The sequence below is a fragment of the Neofelis nebulosa genome, chromosome 4 (assembly GCF_028018385.1).
Source record: "Neofelis nebulosa isolate mNeoNeb1 chromosome 4, mNeoNeb1.pri, whole genome shotgun sequence".
Lineage (NCBI taxonomy): Eukaryota > Metazoa > Chordata > Mammalia > Carnivora > Felidae > Neofelis > Neofelis nebulosa.
In genome coordinates, this window is record NC_080785.1 from 130,586,285 (window position 1) to 130,605,313 (window position 19,029).

The window sequence follows — 19,029 nt, forward strand, 5'->3', positions numbered from 1 at the left end:
TCAGATTCTGTGTCTCCCTCTCTCTCTGCCCCTCCCCTGCTCTCAGTCTGTTTCTGTCACTGAAAAATAAATAAAAAATGTTACAAAAATAAAAGATAGTAAACGACAAAAGCTCACAGTGAAATAAGCATATTGAAAGCAAAGATAATAAATACCTAATACTCATCCCTTCCTGTTACCCTTCTCTCCATCATAAGCATATTGAAAGCAAAGGTAATAAATACCTAATACTCATCCCTTCCTGTTACCCTTCTCTCCATCCTGGAGCTGTGCATGTCCTTCTATCTGTAACACCGTGTAGCAGTGTGTTGCTGAACGTCTCCCAGCTCTGCATCAGCAATGTCACATGGATAGCCCGATGTTGGCCAGGGTGGGAGTATTCCTAGCAAGTGCTACAAACCAGCCCTTCCCCATGCCCCACACTCGTGCTAAGCATTGACCAGTGCACCACAGTGCCTGCAGCGGCCACCACAGAATTGTCTGAGGTCGTCTGTTACAGATAGAGATCCTGGAGCTCCTCTCCAGACCCATGGAATCCTTAGGTTGGGGGTCTCAGAGTCTGTGTTTTTAGGGAGCGCCACAGAAGATTCATGAATGCTTTGTAGACACTGAGAGCTTGGAAGGGATTAAGGAGGGGAAGGAGATATATAGGGAAAGTGAACATGAAGGGGAAAAAAAAGGTTCTCAGGATCAGCCGTAGGATCATTTTAAAGTGGTTGAAGACTGAATTCCAGCATATTACCCTTTTGTTATTATTAGTATATTAGAGATAGCTGTTGAGCACTTGCTATGGTTCAGGCATGGTGCTAAGCGCCTTACATGTATGTTGCGTCTAGATCTCACCTCGACGTAAGTCATTTATTGTATCCATTCTACAGATGAGCAAACTGAGCCTCAGGCTAAAGCGCCTTGCCCAAAGCCCGACGTAGTAAGAGTCAGAGACAAAATGCAAACAACAGGAGTGACAACAGAGCTGGTGATTTTATTCCAACTCCTGTGGCTGGCATATAGTAGGGCCTTGGTGTATGTCAGTGGCTAGACTTATCCAGAAGTTACCACCTGGCCAGAGGAGCATTTACTCTGGACTGGGTCTAATGGCTCAAGGTGGTTCCTTGAATGCCATCTCACAAAAGGAAGGAGAGGTACACATCCTCCCGAGACATGAATGGTCCAGAAGGAGCGCCGCCCTGCAGGGGTCAGGCACGGGCAACATGCCCCACGTTGTGTTTCACGAGGCAGACGGCTCTTCACTGGCTCACTCTCCTCAGCTCCTTTGCTGGGCTAAAGAGCTACACTTGAAACATGCTGGCGGGACTGAACATAAAGATGGCAGTAAGAACAGAGCTCCCAACCTGGTCTGGCATATTCAAACGAAATGACACGAAAAATTAAAGACTCTGCAGGAGGGGCGCCTGGGTGGCTCAGTCGGTTGAGCATCGGACTGTTGATTTCAGCTCAGGTCATGATCCTGGGGTTGTGGGATCGAGCCCCATGTCAGGCTCTGGGCCGCGCGTGGAGCTTGCTTGAGATTCTCTCCCTCTGCCCCTGTCCCGCTCATACTCACGTGCATGCTCTCTCTCTAAAAAAATATTGAGTAAATAATCCAAAACACTGCAGGAGTCAAACAGGAAACCAAGTTGTTCCTTTAGTTTACAAGCATATTAAGTTCGGGAGACAGCAGGCAATCTTGTGGGGTGGGGGTGGGGGGGGGCACAGGAGGACCAAAGTGGAGCAGCAAAAGATTGAAATGCAGAGCTGGGTTGGTGTCACATGGGGGGAAAGGTGAGTCAGGAATGCTGACTCTGGAAGTCAGGGATGCATGTTGAGGTTTCTAAGAGCAGAAAGAAGTTTGAAAGGGCTGTCCTTGGGAGGCCCACAGGGGGCCCTGGAGTTCTGGGGCACTCTACAGTGAGCATCCAGGTGGGGCCAGGAGGCCATGGTGGGTGGGGACCCCCCTGGAAGGCCTGGCACCCAGGCTGGCCGGCTTCCCCCGGGGTTTCAGAGGACTCCAGGATACAGCTTTCATTTGAGGCTGAGGGAGAAACCCTTTCCTGCTCTACTCTCCCACCATGCACCCTTAAGGGTGCTATTACCCAAAACTGGAATCTTTGGGAATTCTGGGAAAAGAGAGACTCCTGGGGTAGGTTCAGGAACTGCTATAGATCATATCCTTTACCATAGAGATGATAATGATCACATTACAGGTTCTGAAAAAGTCTGCAGACCACAAACATGTTTAGCTTTGTGAATCATTTCGAATTACAGATAGCAAACACTTGCAGGCTCCACCCAGATCCCTCAGATCCCTGGTTCCTGTTTCTGTCCCACATCTCATGCTGTCACTTCTAATGGCACCCCAGGATTTCCTTCAGAGAATTCCCCTCTGGCTATAAGACCTAATGATGCCTTGGACTTTACTTGCCCCAGGGCAGCCCTTAACCAATGACCAATATGCCGTCCTAGTTGGAGCAGCTCTGAGGCTAATTTACAGCCCAGAGCTTCCCTGTGGGACCAGCCCAGAGCTCCCCTGTGGGACTTTGCTTTATGGGTTGTCCCGGGAGCATGCCCTTAATCGCTCTCTCCATTCAGGGTCAACCTCTGGGGAACTAGACCGGCAAGACCTCGTTTCTGTGACATCAGGACTGTTTGTTTCTGAAACCCCTATCAGTATGGTTTGGATCGCAAATTCTTCTGTGGTGTATGTTTTGATAAACTCCACCCTGGAGAATATCCTTCATGCCACGGAATTGATTTTCTGGAGAGGAAGAACCCCGACTTGATGAGAAAGGAAGGCATCCATCGGGGCCTGTTTCTTGCTCAGTCCCTTGTTTCTGAAGCCTTCCTTTGCTGTTTTCAAACCCCAGCAGGGTTTCTACAAGGGCTCTGAAAACAGATTTCCTGTCTCCATGACCAGCCTGGTCGGGATTTCAGGAACAGAACCTGGGGGATTCAGCAGATTGGGTCACACGGACTGGATTTCCAAGGCAAGTGTAATTCAGCTCTGTCACAGGGTACTTTTATTTTTGGGGAGTGGGTCCCCAAAAGCTACACCTTTCTTGTCGTCTTGAATCCATGTCTCCCTTTGTGGCCTGAGATTTGCTTGCATAAGCAGTCAAATGCATGCCTGGGCCAGACAGGTAATGAAGGGCAAGTCAGGTGACTGGGAGTGACAGGGCCTGGGACAGAATGGGGAGAGTGCATTCCATCTGAGGGGCCAGGTGCCCGCGGCTCCAAGCTAGCTGTTGCTATGTAGGAATTGGACTTATAGTCCAGGAATTTTTTGAGAAGCCAGAGATCCAGATTTTTTTGAAATCCCTTAACTTCCGTATATCAGCAAACAGTTCCAGTGTTCTAAAACATTGTGGTACCAAATAGTACAGCTGTGCAGGCTCAGTGAGAGACACCAGGTATGATCTTGGTCTTGATTATCTACCGAAGGGCACAGGTCTATGGGGAGAGACACAGCTGTGGATTCAGAGGGCTCTGCAGGTTGACCCCCCTCTCAGATGCTTTTCACTCACTTTGCATGTGCTGGTCCCTCTGCCTGAAACACTTGTCCTCCAACTCTTTGCCTAGCTGATTCCTTCTCATCAGCTGACCCCAGTTGACCCCAGTCAACTGACCCCAGTTTTCAGAGTTGGCCTTGCCTCCCTGCAAGAGCTCCCATTGCATCACAGCTTCACCTTTCCTAAGATTCATCCCATTTATAACTACCTGTTGAAAGTCCCGTCTTCCCCACCATTCTGCTAGTTTGACAGAGGCCAGAGCTGTGTCTGCCTCGTTCTCTGTTACATTCCCAGGGCAAGACACACACCTGACCCATAGTTGGTGCTTAGAAGGTTTCTTTTCAAGGAATGGAAGAGCAGAGCATCGAAGAAGTTTCCCTAAGGAGTAACAAAGATCCCACACTCAGCACAGAGGATTTTGCTCTGGTCCTTGAAAACCGTGTCCACCTGGATGGTGGCAGGCACTCCCTGTGATTGTTCTTGTTTTTCTAGAATTGGGGCCCCAAGGACACCAAGGAGAGCCACAGCTTAGGACTGGGCATGATGGGCTTTGTGAATAGTGTCTCCTAGAGTGAGGGGTGAGGGGTGACAAACTGTATCCTTGAGCCAAATCTACTCACCATTTGTTTTGGTAAATAAAGTTTCCTTGAAACATAGCAACACCCATTCATCTACATATTGTTTGAGGCTGCTTTTGTGCTACAGCAGCAGATTTGTATAGTTGAGACAGAGTCGGTGTGGTCCTCAAAGCCTAAAATATTTACTATTACAGTAACAACTTGTAGACCTGTCTGCCCTAGAGTGGTGCAGTGTGCAATCTGTACAGCCATACATGGCAGCCGTGGTGCTAAGTGCACCTCAACCCAAATTCTGAGAGCCACCAGCTAACTGAGACCAGGCAGGGCTTGTGAGTAGTCCTGTTTTGGCAGAGCCCTCACTATCATCAGCGCCCTTTCTCCCTTCTCATCCATGGGTGGGAAAGAGAACAGGAGGTAGTAATTTGGGGGCCATAGCTGTATGTGGAACAGCAACCACATCCACCTCTTATGCGATGGAAAGTGTGGAACAAGTCAGAGACTAGTGATGGTCCTTTTGGCTGAGAGTTGTCAGGCTCTAGGCAAGGGGGTCCTGAAGGGGCAGGAAGGAACCAGAAGAGGTGGGATAGTAACTTTTAGGACAAAGGTAGGGTGGCCCTCAGGCTCGCTCTTCAGCCTAACCCAAGATAAGTCAGTCTCCCATGGTTCTGTGGATTCACTCTTGGCATCACTTCCCCCCACTGGCTCCCCCAGCTCGTATATCGAAATTCCAACCCCCAAGGTGATGGCCTCTGGGAGCTGATTAGGTTATGAAGGCGGAGCCCTCACAGATGGGATTTGCATTGTTATAACCAAATCTTCCAGCACCTTGATCTCAGAACCCCCAGCCTCCGAAACAATTTCCGTTGTGGATAAGCCACCTAGTCTGTGGTGATTTGCCAAAGCAGCCCACACAGACTAGGACACATGGGGCAGTGGCTACCAGTGACGGTAGCTGGCTGTTCCCACCAGGACGGTTGCCCTCTGGGCACAGAGATCTCAGCCACAAGAAGCTCTGAGACAGATGGCCCAAAGCAGAACCTGGGAGCATGGGAAGGAGGATGGGAGCCAGAGCCGGACCTCCTATGGCGAGAGTCTGTATAGCAGGGACGTCCCCACTGGGCTCTGCAGAGACCCGGTGACTGTTGCTGTAGTTTTCTAATGCCGTATAACAGACCGCCCCACGACCGGAGAGCTGACCAAAACACCAAGATTTCTTTTTTTTTTTAAATTTTTTTTTTTTCAACATTTTTTATTTATTTTTGGGACAGAGAGAGACATAGCATGAACGGGGGAGGGGCAGAGAGAGAGGGAGACACAGAATCGGAAACAGGCTCCAGGCTCTGTGCCATCAGCCCAGAGCCTGACGCGGGGCTCGAACTCACGGACCGCGAGATCGTGACCTGGCTGAAGTCGGACGCTTAACCGACTGCGCCACCCAGGCGCCCCCAAGATTTCTTTTACTTATGAATTTATGGTTTGGGTGGCTCTCAGCAAGGACAGCTGGTTTCTGATCTACTCATTCTCAGCGAGGGGGCCTCCTGGGCCGGGGCTGGAATCACCTGACGCCTTCTTTGCGGGCCTGTGTGGTGGTGGGTGCCACCTGAAGGCTGGAACCTTCCAGCTGGTCCACCTCCACGGGGTGTCCCCCTCAGCTGCTGGCTTTCCTCACAGTGTGGTGTCTGGTCCCGGGGCAAGTGCCCCTGTGAGAGAGCTGGATGGAATCTGGAGTGCATGCTCTACCCTAGCTTGGAAGTTGTACGGTAAAATTCCTGCAGCATTCTCTTTCTTAGAAGTAAGTCACAAGGGCTGGCCTTTAAGGAGAGAGCAACAGGAGAAACTGCGGGCATGTTTGAAAACCTCCACCGATAACGCTTTACCAAGAATGAGTCTTTGGAATCATCCTACGGAAAACCCAGAAACACTGAAGCAGGAGAAGGCTGCAAGCTCAGCCCCAGCTGCTGAAGGAAAAGGAAAAGGAAGCCTTTTTTCCTTCTCCCTCCGTCCCTGGGGACTTGTGTGGGAGGTGGTGGTGGGGGAGGGAGGGGTGGCAGGGAGGGTAGGGAAGGGACAACTTCTGTGATCACACACAGTCCCAGGACACTACTCTCAGTCCATCCTTCCTGGAGAATTAAGCAAGTTTTTCAATCGAATGTTAGATTCAAGCTTTAAAATGAATAGGGCTGGGGTCATCTGGGTGGCTCAGTGAGTTAGGCGTCCGACTTCAGCTCAGGTCATGATATCATAGTTTGTGGGTTCAAGCCCCGCGTCGGGCTCTGTGCTGACAGCTCAGAGCCTGGAGCCTGCTTCGGATTCTGGGTCTCCCTCTCTCCCCTTCCCCTGCTCATGCTCTTTCTTTCTGTCTCTCTCTCAAAAATAAACAAAATTAAAATGAATAGGGCTAAGCCTTAAGATCCACAGTGAGACAGCTTTCATAATCAGAAGGGATGGCAGAGTTCCGGAATGAGATGAAAAGTCAGTGAATCCTTTACCACTTGGGGCAGCCGGGATGAAGCTGGGGTCGGGCGGACAGGTGTCCACAAGGCAGTGTTGGTAGCAGTGACTACAAAAGTAAAAATGGCCCATATTTACACCCCAGCACGGATGCACTGTGACTCTTCTCCTAACTGTTTTCTTTGAAAGGCCTTGCGCAGTGGTCTGGTTCCCTGAAGTTTGCTTTTCAGGCCCTGTATTTCGGGAGAATTGGGTAAATTGATCTCTAGGGGCCCTTCAAGGACTAACCCTCCCTGATTGTCTTGCTAACAGGGGCTGGGTGCTGACAGTTTACTTATTAGGAAATGGTGGCTAAGAATGTATTTAGTGCATTAAGGCATCCCTCTGTACAGAAATCACAGTAGTAGTGGGAGAAATTAACTTTGTTCTCTGATTTCACTGGAAGAGAAGTAGTTACATATGGTCTTTCCCTGTCTCCCTCTCTGGAAATGGCTGTCTCACATACCCCCTGGAGTGTGATTTGACCGGAGGGTTTCACAAACTTGCAGCAGTGGAACCAAACTTTGGAGGCAGACTTCTTGACGACTGGGAGTCAGTTTTACAACCCTTGGTCTTTGGAGCTTTACAACTCAAGATGTGGCCGGGAAGCCATCAGCATTACCTGGGAGCTTATTAGAGATTCAGGCTCCCAAGCTCTGCCCCAGACCCCCAGGATCAGGATCTGCATTTTAACAACATCCACAGTAGAGGGTGGGGGTGTCGGAAGGGGATTCAAATCTACTTGAAAGTATGGGAAGCCGATCCTTGGTTTGCTATTATTCTTGTTTTGTCTCTTTCAAGACACCTGGAAGTAGAAGGCTCTCAGAGGTGAATTTCTTCCATTTTTGATCCCTGGAGTCCCTGGCCACCCCCTTTCTGGCTGGCTCTTCAACGGTGGCTGGAGAATCTAGGCGTAGCTCGCTGTAAATCAATAGCTAACAAGAATCAAGCCGCACTACCAGGGTGTGAATTTAAAATGCTCTTTTTTACTGTGTAACTGGAGATCGCTAGGTAGAAATACTAAATGGTAAACGTTTATATTCAAGCGGCTGTGTTGTGGAAAACAATTGTCATTTTTTTTTTTTTTTTAATCCAGTCTGATTCTGGAGCTGCTATAGCAAGGTTTCCCAACACCCAGAGCCATTTCCAGACTCATTTGCAACTATGTATCTCACTCTTTAGTTAATGTCAAATGGCTTGTCCTGTTGCAAATCTCAGAAACGTTTCTGTTACAAGGTGGCTTGCCTATAGCTATTTGTCTAAGAAGCTAAATGAGCATTGGAAAGGTACAATAAAAATCCTCTCTGTACTAGAGACATCACACCATTGTGTTGGGCTGTTGGCATACTTTTGCCATCGCCCCCCCCCCCCAAACTGAGAGCATAAAAACCAACAGGGAGGGGTTTATAAGTTAGACACCCACAGCTCTATATACATTTAGGAGGGGAAAATGTTCTCATCTGACCTGATGAAATTCTGCAAGCATTTCCATTTTCATTTCCAGGCATTTCCATTTTGAACAGATTTCTGGCTTCATCAAGGGACAACAGTCTACAGGTGGACTTGGTCCATTTTTAGGCCAAAATGGCATCTTGCTAAAAGCCTATCAAACCCCTTGGGCACCAGCTAGCTCTCTGAGATATCCCACCTTAGAAACAAGGTTTCCCAGTGCCCGTGAACTGTAGACCTCAGATGAATAAAGGTAACAGTGGACATTTTTAAATGCCTGCTTGGCATTTGCTAAGCTTGGTTGTAATTTTATTTTTTAAAGTTTATTTATTTATTTTTGAGAGAGAGCACATAAATGATGTAGGGGCAGAGAGAAAGAGAGAGAGAGAGAGAGAGAGAGAGAGAGAGAGAGAGAGAGAATCCCAAGAGGGCTCTGCACTGACAGTGCAGAGCCTGATGTGGGGCTTGAACTCATGAACCGTGAGATCATGACGTGAACCAAAGTCATACGCTGAACCAAGTGCACCACCCAGGTGCCCCATGATTTTAAATTTTCATAGGGACTGAAGCAAGAGTTTGGATTCAGGGGATTTACTTGAGAGGTAGTCCTGGGAAGCAGGAGTGAAGGCAGGGACTGGGGAGGGTGATATGGAGGAGACCAGGCCAATGTAAGGGGGCTTCCCAGGTTCACTGCAGTTTGTCCAGGCCCTTGAGAAACAGAGAACACCTCTCAGAAAAGCGCCCCGAGGCTCAAGAAGTTGGGAGCACTCAGGCACTGCTCTCAAGGTGATAGAAGTTCTCTCTAGCTGATAGAAGTTTGCACCCAGGGGCAGTGAGCCCTCCACTGTTGGGGCCTGTGCATTAGCACAAGCCTTGCAAGTTCCTGCAGCATAAAAGTCCCGGAGCCTAATGCAGAATGATCCTTGGCTTTGCATGGGTGAGGTGTGGGCAGATAGAACTGCTGCTCACTGTGAGCACATCCGAGGCTGTTACCCGTCTCGCCATATCTGTATGAGGCAACTCTTGTTATCTCCGTGGTAGGCTTTAGGAACGCGAAGCTCAGAGAGGTTAAACAGTGTGCCCTACTGTGCACTAGGGGCGGCTCTTCTCAGAACCTGCTACACTGCCCTGCAGAGGACTGGAAGGAGACCAACCATCCCGTTTGTCCAGTACTGTCCCAGTTTTAGCCCCACAAGTGGCCCATCCGGGAAACCCTCGATCCCAGGCAGATTGAGAGGGATGGAGGCCCCCGATGCGTTTCTGGACGCCTGTAGCTCCTGGCTTCCTCCCTGGGCTCCCTCCTGAACAACAACGCACAAATGGGTTCCAGACGGTCTTTCTCGCATCTCTTGCTCCACTTCTGCATTCCAGTGAGGCAGTTTCCAAGTAAAACCCAGATAAATTTGGATTTCATATGGTGGTTTCCCCTGAGTGAACCTTTATGTAGAAAGTGGGAGACCAGAAAGTTTTGATTTTTTTTTTTTTCTTTTAAAGGAGGCCCTTTAGGGGTGCCTGGGTGGCACAGTCGGTTAAGCGTCCGACTTCAGCCAGGTCACGATCTCGCGGTCCGTGAGTTCGAGCCCCGCGTCAGGCTCTGGGCTGATGGCTCCGAGCCTGGAGCCTGTTTCCGATTCTGTGTCTCCCTCTCTCTCTGCCCCTCCCCCGTTCATGCTCTGTCTCTCTCTGTCCCAAAAATAAATAAAAAACGTTGAAAAAAAAATTAAAAAAAAAAAAAATAAAGGAGGCCCTTTATTCTCATGGTTGTAGGGGAGTGTGGTGGATGGCTACAAATGAAATTTTATTTATTTTCTAAGTGTCCATTATTGTTTTGTTGTTTTACTGGGGAGTTTTTTTATTTTAATGGAAAAAAATGTGTGTGAATGTGTGTATGCATGTAGGCACACACATCATAAGTCTGCGAATATAGCTTCCTAGGGCTGCTGCATCGAAGTGCCACAGACTGGGTGGGTAATACAATAGAAATTTATTGTCTTGTGGTTCCTGAGGCTGGAATTTCAAGGTCACGGTATTGTTAGGGTTGGCTGTGAGAGAGAATCTGGTGCAGGCTTCTCTCCTTAGCTAATAATTATCACTTTTCCTCCTGTGTCTCCACATCATCTTTCCTTATGGCTGTTTCTCCTTTTTATTTATTTATTTAAACAGTTTTTTTAATGTTGATTTGTTTTTGACATAGAGAGAGACAGAGCATGAGACAGGGAGGGCCAGAGAGAGAGGGAGACCCAGGATCCCAAGCAGGCTCCAGGCCCTGAGCTGTCAGCACAGAGCCCGACGCGGGGCTCGAAGTCACGAACTGCGAGATCACGACCTGAGCCGAAATCGGACGCTCAACAACCGACTGGGCCACCCAGGTGCCCCTGTTTCTCCCTTTTAAAAGGACAGCAGTCATACTGGATGGATTAGGGCCCACCCTAATGAGCTCATTTTGACTTGATTGTCTCTGTAGGGAATTGTCTCCAGATACGGTCCCATTCTGAGATACTGGGGCTGGGACTTCAACATATAAATATGGGGGTGGGTGGTAGAGACACATAATTCAATCCATAACACCGTGGTCCAGAATAAGTAGGAGGGTGTCTGCAAAACTGAGACGTATCCATGCCCCCCCTCCCTTCCTCTCTCCCCATCACCTTTGACACTCCTCTGTAAGCCTGTCTTGGAGAATCCCACTGACTCAGCTCTATCCCCTGTCCGAATAGCTCAAGTGGAGAATCCTCAGGTGTTCCTGAGGAATGACGTTCTTCCATTCACTGACTTACACCTTCAACAACCGTGTACCGAGCACCTGCTGGGTGCCGTGCAATGGAGTAGGTGCTGGAGGACAGGTAGAGATGAGCAGGACTCAAGCCCTGCCCTGGCTAAGCTCACACAGGGTTGTGGGAAGACCAGCCCTTGGAGCCCAAGGACCTTTGGTTCGAATTCTGCTTTTATTTTTACCCAACTTTTGGTGGCCTTGCCATGTGAGGTCTCTGAGCCTCACTTCTGTTTTTGGTGGTAGTCGTCGTGGGGGCGGGTGATGAAAGCACTCAGCCTGCAGGGTTGTTGGGAGGCATGAGACACAGTCTAATTAAGTGCCCAGCACAGCGCCTGGCACACGGTAGCTATTTACTCAATAACTGTTCAGTGAATGAAAAGTATGTCCTCAAATAATAGAACCTTGTGATTGTTTGGAATAGCAAATTGTATAAACACGTAAAGGGAAATATGAACTGGTAGGTGCTACCCTAGGCTGTGGGGGTCTCTGGCAGTGTAACTTTGGTCTGTTCAGCATTTTTCTTTGCGTATCCCCTCCCAGTGCTAAAGCTGATCTGAAGTTCCCTGAATCCTCAGTGCAAAGTTAGGCCCATGATCTCAGGTGGCCAATGACTGAAAAGTTTATCTTCCCTACCACAATATTGGGTTCATTGATGGGCAGGGGAACAGTGATGCCAATGATATCTCCCTGGGAGAGCCATCTTTGTGTTGAGAGAGAGGATCCTGTTTTCCACCTGGCTTGCTAAACTGGGATTATATGTAGGTGGCATTCATTGCCCCACCCTGTATACAAGTGGACATATGGGAAAGGACAGAACTAAGAAATGGGGAGACGGAGAAGGAGAGAGGAAACTAATGAAACTGACTGTATTGTCTGGGACCCTGGATCCAGCCATGCCTGAAGCTAGACCATTCTTGAACATCAGCTGCTAGAATCTGGCAGTTCTCTACACCCTCCTAATATGAATTGGGCTTGGGCATTTGTATCTGAAGGATCTCTGCCTAACAGTGATTGGGATGAACAAAGTGATTGGGAACCCAGAGGCTGTTGTTCCCACTAATCCTGATGAAGGGAATCAACTTAGGTTTCTTGAAGGGCATGACACGCGGGCCTTCTTCAAAGATAAGTCAGTTCTCACCCAGCAGAGTAGCCCAGGGGCATTGGAAGAAGTGGGGTGTGTGCAAAGACTGATATGTGGGAGGGCAGGGTGTGTTTAGGGCTGGAGAGGAGCCAACTGTGGTTGGAGCTGGGCTGTGTTATTGGGGATGGAGGACATGGTCGGATCACAGAGGGCCTTGAACGCCAAGGCAACATGTCTTTTTACATTCAAGTCAGGATCCTCTGTTCTTTTCTTTCCCTCCCCTTGGGAGTAAGACAAGAAGCTGAGGGGAGCTGTTTGAAAGGGGGAGCAGTCTTGTCTCTAGACTGTCAAATGTCAGACGAGGTGCCCATTTCCTCTCCCCCCCCATTTCTCCCATGTCTGAGCACCCAACCTGAAGACAATAAACGAATGAGAGGAACCAGTTCATTAGGATGTGAGGGACCCCATTCTGTTGAGGGCCCATGGTTCCTGTGCTAAAAATACTAACAAATACAGAGGGCAAAGGCCCAGAAAGAGGACTTGACACTGAGTGAAAACCTTGTAATGCTTTATCACAGTTTGTCTTCAAATGGAAATGTGGGAGCCCGAAAGAGCAGGTAGGCAGGTATTGTAGCCAGACCTCCCGTAGAGGTCCACGTGGAATCCCCAGGACCTGTGGCTACCTTACCTTCCATGGCATAGGGACTTTGTAGGTGTGATTGAGTGAAGGATCTTGAGTTGAGAAGATTATCCTGTGGGCCCAGTGTAATCTCAAGAGAGAGGCTGGAGGGTCAGAGCCAGAAAAGGAGGTGTGGTCATGGAAGCTGATGCCACAGTGATTTCACTGCTGGAAGGGGCCATGAGCTAGGAAGTAGTGAGTGATCCAATCTCATGGGAAGGTCTAGGTTAGAAATGGGTGTTAGAATTTTATCCCCCTCCCCCGTCCACCCAACATACCAAATCAACCTCATGGATCGGGGTGGTAAACTATTTTGGTGAAGGCCACTGAATCAGGCAGGGGCCATGTTGAAAACAAGAATACACGGTATTTTAGCAGAGGGAACATAACGTCAAGTAATGGTTGTTAAAGTGGGGTCCCCAGGCCAGCCGTGTCTGCATCTCCTGGGAACTGGATAGAAAAGCACATTCTCAGGCCTTGCCCCAGGCCTACTGAATCCGAAACTCTGTAAGACTGTGCAAGCAGGAAAAGGCAAGGAATAGAGTCTCCCCTAGAGCCTCCGGAAGGAACACAGCTCTGCAGACATGTTAATTTTAGTCCATAAGATCTATTTTTGGACTTAGAATTGCAGAACTGGAAGATAAAAAACTAGCATTGTTTTAAATCCCGAAGTTTGTGTTAATTTGTTACAGCAGCCATAGGAAACAAAGTATAAAAGAAGCAGCAGAGTCACAGTTACAAAACAGTAGAGTGAAAGTGCATGGGTTCCAGGGCCCCCCTAACCTGGCGTGACAAGCCAGCTCTGCCCCCGTCCAGCTTGCAGGGTAACTTGAGCTCTCTGGGCCTCAGTTTCTTCCACTATCACGTGCCATTTCCTGATACCCACTTCTTACGAGAGCTGGAAAAAAATTAAATGAGGTAATGTACACAATCATAATCACAGTGCCTTTTATGTGGTAGAGGATTAAGGAATAATAGCCATTTCCCTTTCACTTTTTAAATCAGGATGTGCAGAAAAATTTTAAAAATAGGATGGGTAGCATTCAGTGTTAAAAATAAAAGACACTTTTTCTTGTTCCTCTCCTTTTAAACGTTTATCTTCCAAATCCTTTTTCCTGGAGTGTTTAGGGGTGTCATTTGTAACATAAAACAAGAGAACTCTGAAGAAGCTTTTATGAACACTTTTAATAACAATTTTTACATTCATATGGTGTTTCATGGGCTGTGCCTAAACACATAAACTGATAGGAAAAAAGAAAGCCAGCGCAAGACCGAGTTATGTTAAACACAGTCAAACCACAGCTTACTTTTTACAACAGTTGGTTATAAAACATTTCACTTGACTGGATAAAGGTAATTGGTTGTTTCAAATTATTTACCGTTTGATGCAGAAATAAGGACTGTTTGCATTTTTAAAGCACTGCATGGTGTCCCACGCACTTTCCCAGACATGTTCCCATTTTACCCAGCGGGGAACTGAGTGTTTCAAGGATTCGTGTACTTGGTCCCACGTTGGAGTGCGTGAAGGCTTTGTCCTTAGCGCCCACCCCCTTCCGTCCCTCTCTATCTCCTCTTTCATTTGTATCTTCCACAGGTGATTTTATCTAGTTCACTGATTTTAAATGTCATCATGTGCTCAAGAATCCAAAAAATACGCATCTAGCCGTGACCCTATGCTCGTACGCCAGACGCGTATGTATTAACTGCCTATGCGACGTCTCCATTTGGGTGCTGACTCATCCTAAAAAGAACTCCTGATTTTTTTCCTTCGTTGGTTCGCTCCTCCCCCAGCCAGTCCCCTCTCAGTTAGTGGCGCCCCCATCCAAAATTCTGGGGCCTTTCTGACAACTGGTATTGTTGGCTATATATCCGCAGTATGACTCAAGTTTGTCCTTATCTTAGCATCTCTATTTTTATCCCCTTTACCTAGACGCCTTCAGCTGTCCCTTAAAGTCCTGCAGTTTTCTCCCATCTAATCTCCCAGCTTGATGCTTGCTTCACTACAGTCTGTCCTACACAGTAGCCATGGAGAACTTTGAAAACCACAGATTTGATCTGGTCACTCTCATGTTCAAAACCCCATAGTGGCTTCTCATTGTGCAAACTACAGCCTTTACTGTGGCCTGTGGGGCCTCCATAAGTAAGTTCTCAAAGGGCATAAAAGAGCGTGTTCTGGCTGAGATGATGTGGAAGGGGAGGTGCAGAAACGGTCTCAAGGTCTGCTTCAGGGGAACCCAAACTAAGACATCTTAACCAAGCTGTCTGTAGAAGGGGAAAATCAAGTCCCTAATCAGGAATTGACAACATGCTCTATTCTCTTCCTAATTTCTGCTGTATTCTTTTTCTGTAGGAGTAACAGTTCAGATTTGTATTGTGCATGTGACTGGCATAAAGACTAAATTTCCCAATCTCTCTTGCCACAAGTGTGGTTATGTGAGTAAGTTTTGGACAGTGCGATATAAAAGTTTGTGTGTACGCTTCTGGAAAGTATCCTTTACAGGAGAGGGCGTGATCTTCAATCCTTTCCTTACTCTTGCTAGCTGCGATGCAGATGTAATGTCTGGAGCCTTGGCAACCATTTTGAACCATGAGGTGACCCTGGAACAGAAGCCACACCAGAGAACGTAAGAATGAAGAAGGCTGGGTTTCTGGTGATTGGAGGAATGTCATACCACCCCTGAATTGCTAATCCCCACATTTCTCTACACTTTTATATTGAGTTTGTCTGTTACAGCAGAAACAAATGCTAACTACTGTGGGGGAGGGGCATGACCAGACTAGAAGCTGGGAAAACAGTTTTGAGGTGCTACAGCTCACCAAGTAAAACGCCTGAGTGGGCTGGTGGAGATGGAGAGAGGTGGAAAACATTGAGGAAGGAGTAGGATGCAGAAACCTTGATAATAAGTTAGAAGTAGAGTGCGAGCCCATGAAGGACAAGTGTCAAGGACGTTCCCCACTTTTCTGGCTTGAACAACCACATGGTTACGAGTGCTAGTTACTGAATCAGGGACCCAGAGAGCACGCGACTAGCATTTCTGTGCAAGAGCTTTGTGATGCTGTTTATCTCTGGCATTTTGTCGTCTGAATCACTGTTTAATGTCACACATTTGCAGTGAAATGACCCACTGTTTAAATCGATGCATATGATGGTGCTGTTGTATACATTCCGCTGCTTTTCCAAATATCTTTAATTGCCATTTCTCATGAAGAGAAATGCCCTTGTTAGAGTCTGTTTTTCGGGGTTCCTTCCCAGACCTCGGTGTTATTCTCCCTTTGAGCTCTGGGTCAGTACAATATACACCGCACACACATGGAACCCTGGGCTCTGGGTGAGTGAGAGAAATGCCATGAAAGATAGTCTCCCAGGCCCTTATCCACAGGCCTTCCTTGTGTTAGATTTATGATTTGGTGGGGGCAGGGGTGGTTCTCAAATGTGCTTGGCGCTTGAACTCATTCGGCCTTCCCACTTATTTGGGTTGGCAGAGTCATCTCATCTCTAAAGGCTTGGCTCCTTGAGGATGGTATTTTATATTTTTTATGTTAAGCTGGAATTTCCGGATTGGGTTCTGCAGCATATGGCTCTATTTTTACTAGGTTCTGGTGGGCTGACAAAGGAATTTTCCCTCTTTTGTTTATTTCGTGCTGGGGTTTAGGATCTGATCCCCACGGAGGAGGAAGGGAAGCATCGGCAGTGGAGAGATTGTCTATCCAAACACACGGTGATCCAGCCCGATTCACATTTTGGTTCCAGCTCTGGAGATCTGGTTATCCTCAGACCCCCGGCCAGAGTCCTAAGCACAAGTAAAATGAACTCTACCAAGGTCCTTCTTTGCACAGAACAATTGGGCTACATGTTAAACTGTTAACGCTAAGACTTCTAGTTGTGGACCCACTAAATGTTAGGACAGGGAGTCCCTGACTCCACTCGCTGGAACTATCATTCAGTCACTTTCTTAAAGACTTCCAAAAGAGTTGGCTGCTTTAGGAGAAAGTGGTACTCCATAGCCAGCCTCTGAAATGGCCCTTGGCATTCCCCACCTCCTGATATTTATGCCCTCAAGTCAACTGCTTCTACTTTGAATAGGGCTGACTTGTGTAACCAGTAAAATTCCACAGCAACGTGTCCGGAGAACATTCAGGCAGTCCTGTAAGGAAGTCGATGTGCGAGGAGCTGAGGCTCCAGCGGTGGGAACGAGCCATCTCGGAGGCTTCCGTCCGCTGCAGCCCCCCACATGCTGACTCTCATGAGACCCTAAGCCAGAACCATCCAACTAAGCTGCTCCCAAATTCCTGACCCACAGAAACTGTGAGATAGTAAACGTTTATTGTTTTAAGCCACCAAGTTTTGGGAATCGCAATTGATAACTGATACAGGTGTACTTCCAAAGATGTGAACTTGAGAATCTTACTCATTTCATCTTGAAATAAAATGGCAAATTAATGCTTCTAATAGGAACCATCTTCTATATTTTTCCCCTTCTTAAAGTATTAAAAGCTTTTTTTTTTTTTTCTTTTCTATCCTTGTGAGTCCATGAGGTGACTGTCTGCCATTTATATTTCTTCGTCCTCAATTACTTTCATCTCATAGCCATTCAAATTCCCGTTAGGAAAAAAGTCTGAGAGAGTGTGGATGTAGGATGTGGAAAGGAGGAGGCCACCATCTCTCATTTGCATCAGACCTTCAGTTGTCACCTCCAGTGGGCAACTGGGCTCAATGTCACTGAGGACCTTCTGGGAAGGAACGCACTTCACATTTCTTTCTGAAGGGCAAGGGAGCTGGATTGTTGATCTTGCAGACTCTGTCCCTCGTTGGTTAAGGGTGGTCCCTGGCCAGGGAGAGGAGAAGTCTGCTGATAGGTGAAACTCTGAGTAGCTTCTGGCATAGGACAAGGGATTAAAGGTATGCATTGACTGCAGCTTCTGCAGAGGGTAGTTCATGGTGACTGCTTCCTGCTGGGGAGGCCAGTTGGTGGACAAGGAGGGGGAGACGTGAGAGAGAGGGTGTAAGACCTCAGCCGGTTACCCAGGCACTTTCTCTGCATACTTTAAGTCCCAAGCAGTGCAAGAAGAGGGACAGCTCTCATGGAGTTAAAAGCATTTGGATCAGACTCTTGTAGGTTCTGGTCTACAGCTCTCCTTCCTGCTTCCTTGATCCTTGTCTGTCCCAAACCTACTCCCCATCATTCATGGAGGTCTCCTGTAAATTCCACAAGTCTTGGACATCCTTTCAAAAAGTTCCTCTGCCTAGGTTGGCCAGAGTTGGGTTCTGTTGCCCACCACAAAGAAGTCTAACCGAGACAACAATGGGTCTCCCTGAGATTAATAGTAAAGTTCACACTTTTCCAACCCAAATCCCAGCGGGATAGAATAGATTTAAGAACTTGCTAAATGGAGTCTAAAGGTCATCTATATGTGCAAGATATTCAAGAAGGCTTTGAAAAAGAAATGTGAGGCTACAAAGATCTATGGCGGCATTAAGTGGGGACTGCAGTTTATAGAACCACTGGTTTAAAGATAAAGGGCTGCTGGCTGGTCTCATTTGGCAGACAAAAATTTCATTATCTAGAGCACATAGGCCTCCCCCTCTGTTGGACAAGGGATGAGATCCTGTCTCTAAAAGCTTGCTCTCAGTTTCAAAGGTCACCACTCAAAGCGTGTACATCTCCCACCCTCTTAGTGAAGACCAAAGACTGGGTAGAAATGACTTGATATTTAATCATGACCTGCCTGTCTAGACCTTTTCATTCTCTCGCTCTCTCTCTTGCTACCACTTACACTCCAGCACCTGTGGACCTCATAGATGCAGAACTTTTATTAGCTCATCCGAAAAGGATGAGGAAAGGCTGCTTGCAGTGAGTATATCTGAGAGTCCTCAGCAATAATGCTGGTCATTTTCATCAGGTGTAGACCAGCTACTAATCTCTTTCTGCCACTTTATTTGGTGCTGGTAGAGTGGGGGGTGGGGAGGACCCGTTTCTGAAAACATATGATTGACCTGCTGAAGGTGTGGGCCTGGTGAGGTTAGACTGATCATCGCACCCTAGCATCGTGATTCAAATCAGAGTTGGTGCTTAAACAGCCTGGGTTCACTTCCTGCCTTGTTATTTTCTGGTTATGTGATTTGGAATGTTTCTAGATCTGGAAGTCATCTTCCATAAGGTGGAATAGTAACACCCACTTCATGGAATCCTTGGGGAGGAGGATTAAATGAAACAGCGCTTACCTAGCTTATAGTAAATGTTGCATAAACCCTGTATCGTTTATATCAGTGAGGGTCACAGCAGGAAGCAAGTGGTAGGCTCAGAATGAGTACCTTGGGGAGAATTTAGTAAAAGGACAGTTTACAAAGTGTGAGCAGGGTATAGGGACATCAAAAGGGAGAGTATAGTCACCTAGGGCTATTACCACCTTCCCCCGCACCGCCCCACCCCCCCTCACCGGCAGGGAAAGAGCGAGGGGAGAGGGGCTCACTG